The sequence below is a fragment of the Silurus meridionalis genome, chromosome 4 (genome assembly GCF_014805685.1).
Source record: "Silurus meridionalis isolate SWU-2019-XX chromosome 4, ASM1480568v1, whole genome shotgun sequence".
Lineage (NCBI taxonomy): Eukaryota > Metazoa > Chordata > Actinopteri > Siluriformes > Siluridae > Silurus > Silurus meridionalis.
In genome coordinates, this window is record NC_060887.1 from 15,912,039 (window position 1) to 15,919,382 (window position 7,344).

Here is a 7,344-nt window from a genome sequence, read left to right on the forward strand (position 1 = left end):
CCTTCAACATAAGCCTGCCGACTTCCGGGTTTACTGCGCATGCGCGACGCAGCGCTGGCCCTTTAAAGCCGGCCGCTATTCAGCGCTCGGTTGGCTGCCATCCAAACCCAACCCGGAAGACCGACGCAGCTAACAGGTGAGCACACAAAGTTTTCGGAAGTCCTTCCGTTTGTGTGTGTGTGTGTGTGTGTGTGTGCGCTCATTGTCCGGGATGAGAGATGAAAGAATGAAGTGAGTGTGTGTGTGTGTGTGTTTGCGAGCGGCGTGCTAGCTGGCGTGCGTGTGCACCCACAGCGCTGTAGCAAGAACCAAAGGAGAAGTGAAAGTGTTGTGTGTGTGTGTGTATTGTCATGCCGACCATAGGGACAGTTCACTCTGTCACATCACCTTCCCCCTCTGCAAGCCGCGAGCTTGCCGGGTGGCAGACAGGTAGTCAGCAGTCAGGTTCTGTTTCCCTGGACGATGTCTGATCCTGAAGTTGTACGGCTGCAAGGAGAGGTACCACCTGGTCACCCGAGCATTGTGGTCCCTCATGGTGTGGATCCAGGTTAACGCTCTGTGGTCTGTTTCCAGGGTGAATTCTCTCCCGAGCAGATAGTACTTCAGGCTCTCCAGGGCCCACTTGATTGCCAGGCATTCCTTTTCAATAGTGGAGTACCGGGTTTCACGTGGCAGCAGTTTCCGACTCAGAAAGGCGACTGGTCTCTGGTTGCCTTCCTCACCCTGGGTCAAGACTGCTCCAATGCCCACCGCAGATGCGTCAACCTGGACGGTGAACCGCTTTGTGAAGTCTGGACTGCGTAGGACAGGCTCTGCACACATTCTTTCCTTCAGTGTGACGAAGGCTGTCTCACAGTCGTCAGTCCACCTTATAGGGTTCTTCACCGCCTTTCCCAGCAGGTTGGTCAGCGGTCCTGCAGTGGTGGAGAAATTTGGGATGAACCGCCGGTACCATCCCACCAGTCCTAAGAAGGACCTGACCTCCTTCTTAGTTGTAGGCCTCGGGCTGTTGCGAATAGCCTCTACCTTGTCCACTTGCGGCCTCAGCTCTCCGTCACCCAAGCGGTAACCCAGGTAGTCTGCCTCAGCCTTGGCCCACCCACATTTAACCACGTTCAGTGTCAGGCCCGCCTCCTGGATCCTCCTCAGGGTCTGTTCGAGGTGGTTAAGGTGATCAGCCCAGGTCTCGCTGTGAACCACCACATCGTCCAGATACGCGGCCGACCATTCTTCCCCGCCTTGCAGCACTTGGTCCATCAACCTCTGGAATGTTGCTGGTGCCCCATGTAGGCCGAAGGGAAGAACCGTGAACTGGAACAGTCCAAGTGGGGTCCTGAACGCTGTGTAAGGTCTGGACGTCTTTTCCAGAGGCACCTGCCAATATCCCTTACACAGGTCTAATGTGGTCACGTACTTGGCTCCCCCGATCTTTTCCAGCAGGTCATCAATGCGTGGCATCGGGTACGCGTCGAACTGGGACTGGGAGTTTAATCGACGGAAGTCAATGCAGATGCGGAGGGTGGTGTCCTTCTTGGGTACGATGACCACCGGACTACTCCATTCACTGCTTGACGGCTCGATTACTCCCATCTCCAGCATCGTCCTAACTTCTGCCTTCAGTGGTGCCACCAGCCTCTCAGGCACCCGATACGGTCTCTGTCGAGATGGGGTTGTATTGGTCAGGCGGATCTTGTGGTGTACCAGGTTGGTCCGTCCAGGCCTCTGACGAAACAACGCCGGGTATCGACCAAAGAGCGTTGCAGCTCAGCCTGTTTGGGTGCCTCAAGTGTCCGAGGTCTACCTCTGCTGGCTGTGTCTGTCCGCTAGCCTTTGGTTCCGGATGATCCTCCTCGATCTTCCTCCACCTTCTGAATGAGCAGTACCGGGTCTGCCTTTTCGCTGGGAGGCTCTTTCCACTCCTTCAGCAGGTTAATATGGTACGTTTGCTTTGCCTTGCCTTTGTCAGGATGATAGATCTCGTACGATGTCTGCCCCATCCGCCGTACCACACTGTAGGGCCCCTGCCACTTCATAAGGAGCTTACTTGTGGACGTGGGCAGCAACAACAGTACTTTCTGTCCTGGTCGTAGCTCTCTGCTACGGGCTTGCTGGTCATACCACGCCTTCTGGTACTTTTGCGCCTTTTGGAGGTTCTCCGCTGCCAGCTTCCTGTAGTTTTCCAAACGATCCCTCATCTCTAGGACGTACTGGACTATGCCCTTTTCAGCCTTATTTCTTGAACAAGGGTCCTCCCAGTTTCTCCGGAGGAGGTCCAGAGGTCCTTGGACCTGCCAACCGTACAGGAGCTCGAAGGGTGAAAAGCCAGTCGATGCTTGTGGCACCTCCCGGTAGGCAAACAGCAAGAAAGGTAGCCATTTGTCCCAGTCCCTTCCAGTATCCGACACAAACTTCCGCAGCATGCCTTTGAGCGTTTTATTAAAGCGCTCCACCAGTCCATCTGTCTGCGGGTGGTATGGACTGGTCTTGATAGCGGTGATCCCCAGCTGTCGGTGTAACTGTTTCATCAGTCCTGAGGTGAAGTTGGTCCCTTGGTCCGTGAGGATCTCTTCTGGGATTCCCACCCGAGAAAACAGCTGGATGAGAGCATTTATTATCTTCGGGGTGGTGATGGAGCGGAGAGGAAACGCCTCTGGGTACCTAGTGGCATAGTCGCTGATGACGAGGATATACTGATATCCTGTACTGCTCTTTTCCAGTGGCCCTACTATGTCCATAGCGATGCGTTGGAATGGAACGGAGATTACAGGCAATGGTTGTAGAGGGGCCCTGTCTCGTCGTCGCACAGCACTGGTCTGCTGACAGGTGGGGCATGTGGTGCAGTACTTCTGTACATCCGTGTACAACGCCGGCCAGACGAATCGTGAGCTGATACGTGCGTAGGTCTTCTGCAGAGCCAGATGTCCCGCCCAGGGAACTGTATGTGCTAGATGCAGCACCACGGGGCGACAACATCTCGGCACCACCAACCTGGTTATGTCTGAGGCTTGCATATACAGTATATTGTTGTTAATGACGTACTGCTCCCCACACACGTCCACTTGCTTGCCTTGCCTCGCTTTCTCAAACAAAGGGGTTAGCGACTCGTCTGCACGCTGCAGCTCCACGATGTTCACCGGTACAGTCCATCCACTGACCTCCAGTCCTTCGGTTTTAATCTCCGGCACTGGGGTACCGAGTCCTTTCTCCAGCCGACATTGGCGACGTGATTTTCTGGGCAACCTTGGTCCCGCCCTGCAACAAGCTACTGTCCATGTCAGGCAATGGCTGCAGTCCCATCTTAGCTTGGGCCCGAGTGACGACTGGACAGGCTAGCTGGACGTTGGATCTCGCCGCTCTTCCTCCCAGTTTGCTTGTACCAGTTCGGGTAATACCGGTACATCACGTCCCAAAATAACATCTGCCGGTAGGGTTTCCACAACAGCCACAGTGAGTAGGTATGTCTGCCCGTTTATGGACACATTCACCTCGGTTTGGGGGTACTGTTTCACCTCTCCGTGCACACATTGTAACTTTGTGTGCTGCGTGAAAGACACCCTGGTCACGTGACATCTCTTCACCAGTGACATTGAACTCCCAGTGTCCAACAAAGCCTTCAACTCCTTCCCATTCACGGTCACTGGAACGAGTCGGGGGTTCCCGATACAATTCACTGTACTGTCCTCCTTCCTTGGGACATAACAGAACCCCGTCAGCTTGGCCTTTCTTGCTGGGCACACAGTTGCTTTGTGTCCTGGCTGTTGGCAATAGTAGCAGATGAGTTTCGGTTCTCTGGTGTCTTTGTCCCCCTTGCTGGCTTGAAGGTGGCGGCGAGATTCTCCAGCGCTCCATCCACTGGTAGAACTCTTCTGGTCACCTTTCACCAGTTGGAAACGACGACTCTCCTGGTGAGCGTTCCGATACTGCTGGGCAAGTTTGGCAGCAGCTAGCCCAGTTCTCGGCTCCCGTTCCTTTACCCATATCCTGATCTCGTATGGCAGGACACGGAGAAACTGCTCCAGGATGACCATCTCCCCAATCTCCTCCTTGGTGTGTAGTTCCGGCCGCACCCAACGGCGATACAGGTGCCTCAGCCGATTATACGTCTCTGAGGGAGTCTCTGCGACTGGGGTTGTAGTCGCACGAAACCGCTGACGATAGGTTTCAGGAGAAACATTAAACTTCTCCAACAGCGCCTTCTTCAGCTCACTGTAGACCACTGCTTGGTCTTCATCCATCGCCAGGTAGGCCTCCAGTGCTTGCCCGGTCAACAGCGGAACCAGCTGGTAGCTCCATTCGTCCTCCGGCCACTTCCAGGTTCTGGCGAGCCACTCGAACCGGTGCAGATAGTTCTCAATGTCTTCCCCATGCTGGAAGCTTGGCAACTTGGGCTCGGTTCTGAGCATTGGCTGACTGGTGGGCGTCGGTGTGCTCTGGACCCTCAGTGCGGTAGCACTTCCACGGGGAGCTGGTGCAGGAAGCTCCAGTTGTGGGCTTACTGTTGGAATGTGCGGGACCCTTGGGGACAGGCTAATTCTCCGGGTGCTGGTGTGGGCAGCTCCATTCGTGGGCTCTCCAGGCCCAGTGATGAAGAAGCTGGTTGGATGGCTTGCTGCATGGTCACCTGCAGAGTCTGCAGCGCTTGGAGGTAGCGTTGCTCTTGCTGCTCCTGTGCGTGCATAAACTGCCGAAACACCTCGGCCATCCCTTCTTCGAATGGTTTAATGGGCGGCCCTGCTCCAGTCCTGGATGCCGCACTTGGGTCGTACAGGAGGCAACCAATCCTCCTCTCTTTCCTCCTCAGTTGACTCCACTGTTCCCCAGGCTCCATCTTCATCAGTGGCTGCCTGGGTTTGGGAACGAAGCACCATCCTGGCCTTGCGTCCTTTTGGCACTGTCTTGCGAGTAGCCATCCCACTTCTGACACCAAATGTGGTAGAGCGGCCTTACGGGTTCGCCTTCTACCCAAATGATGGCGATACTCGCTGTGATGTTCTGTGTAAAGTGGTGTTTACAGCGTGCTCAAGTGCAAGGTCCTGCTCATGTGCATTCACCACAATAGTTCTCAGCCTCTGTTATCTCCACAATGCACCACTCCTACGACTTCCCTGCATTATAGTGGGAGGCTGGCTTATATAGTGTAAGCCCCTCCCCTTGGACTCAACCATTTTACCCAAAGGGGTTTGGTATTTTGTAGCCAGTCACAAAATGGTTTAATAACATTGTGAATATCATAAAAATAAATAAACATGACAATAATGTTAATACTAATAATAGTACTAATGATGCTATTAAACAGAAATTAAGAAATTAATAATAATAACAATAATAATAATCACACAAACAAAAGTGTCCCTTCAACATAAGCCTGCCGACTTCCGGGTGTACTGCGCATGCGCGACGCAGCGCTGGCCCTTTAAAGCCGGCCGCTATTCAGCGCTCGGTTGGCTGCCATCCAAACCCAACCCGGAAGACCGACGCAGCTAACAGGTGAGCACACAAAGTTTTCGGAAGTCCTTCCGTTTGTGTGTGTGTGTGTGTGTGTGTGTGTTTGCGAGCGGCGTGCTAGCTGGCGTGCGTGTGCACCCACAGCGCTGTAGCAAGAACCAAAGGAGAAGTGAAAGTGTTGTGTGTGTGTGTGTGTATTGTCATGCCGACCATAGGGACAGTTCACTCTGTCACAATCTTAATGGACAATACCATAAAAAGTCAATAGTAGTCAATGTGCAGCTTGTAGAGCAGTATAAATGTACTGCCCTCTGAAAATAACTCTACATAAAGCCATTATTTGAAAATAACTGCCAACAAAAGTGATAACAGCTGTACGTGGTGTAACCATGCAAACCCACATGTCCCATTCATTAAGTTCATGTTTTTGTCTGCTTGACAGGACCATACAAATTTGTGTTTCTTGAATTAGAGCAGATCAAATTTAGTGCTTTGAGTACAATTCTCTCATACCGACTACTGAATGTTCAACATGGCACCTCATGACAAAGACTCTGAGAATTTGAGAATTAGAATTGTTGCTCTCCATAAAGATAGCCGAGGCTATAAGAAGATCGGTAACACCGTGAAAAAGAGTGGTCAGAGTCATGCAGACGTTTTTTTCGAGATGGGTTTCACTTGGAACAGACCCCACAAAGATAAATTAAAGAAGTTGAGTTCTTGTGCTGTGTGTCAGGTGCAGAAGCTGCTTTAAAAAAACATACATGATTGCTGCAGCGTTGCTTTAGAGGTTGCAGGAGTGGAAAGTTATCTTGTCAGTGCTCAGACCATACGCCACACAAATAGTCAAGCATGGTGGTGGTAACATCATGGTCTGGGGCTGCATGAGTGCTGCTGGTACTGGGTAGCTGTGGTTAATCGAGGTAAACATCGATTTCAACATGTAATGTGACATCCTGAAGCAGAACATGATGCTCTTTAGAAACTGAGCCGAACGGAAATTTTCCAGCATAATATTGACCCAAAACACACCGCCAAGATGACAACTGCCTTGCTGAAGCTGAAGGTGAAGGTGATGGAGTGGCCAAGTATGTCTCCAGACCTGAACATTATTGAGCACCTGTGGTGCTCCTCAAGCAGAAGGTGGAGAAGTACCATGTGTCTAACATCCAGCAGCTCCATGATGTCATTATGGGGGAGTGAAAAAGATCCCATACCCAGGAAGATTAAGGCGATGCTGGATAACAATAGTGCTCACACAAAATATTGACAATTTTGACATGTTCACTTAGGGTGTACTCAATTTAGTTGCCAGCTACTTTGACAATAATGGCTGTATGTTGAGTTTTTTTCAGAGGACATAGAACTGGTATACAGATACAGTATACCAGCAGCATAATTTTGGCTGTAGATCAAAAGTTCACAAGCTCCTTTGGTGGTTATTGTGGTGTTTTGTATTTTGCATTTCATGTGCCTCATACTCATGTCTTCCTGTGTCTTACCTGTGTTTTACCACTAGCGTTTAAAAATGACAGGATTTTCAGGAATAAAAATTTTCTTGTGTGCATTACCATATGAGTGATTTATGAATTTTTGTATTAGCAGGCATCCTGTTTTCTGATTAGTAAACTATTTAAAATAATCACTATAATAAGTATGCAGCAGACTGCAAACTATAGTATACACAAAACAATACAACTGTTATTGTTGTTGTTGTAATTGTATTATATTTGTCAATCAGTAAAAACACACATACCCACACACACCCCCACACACAGATTTTGACCTCACACACAAGATTTACCAGAAATGATTGCATGCTCTGTCTCTCTATATCTCTCCCTACCTCTCTCTCTAAATATTTTGCCAAATCAAATAAAACAGATTTTCCTGATAAAC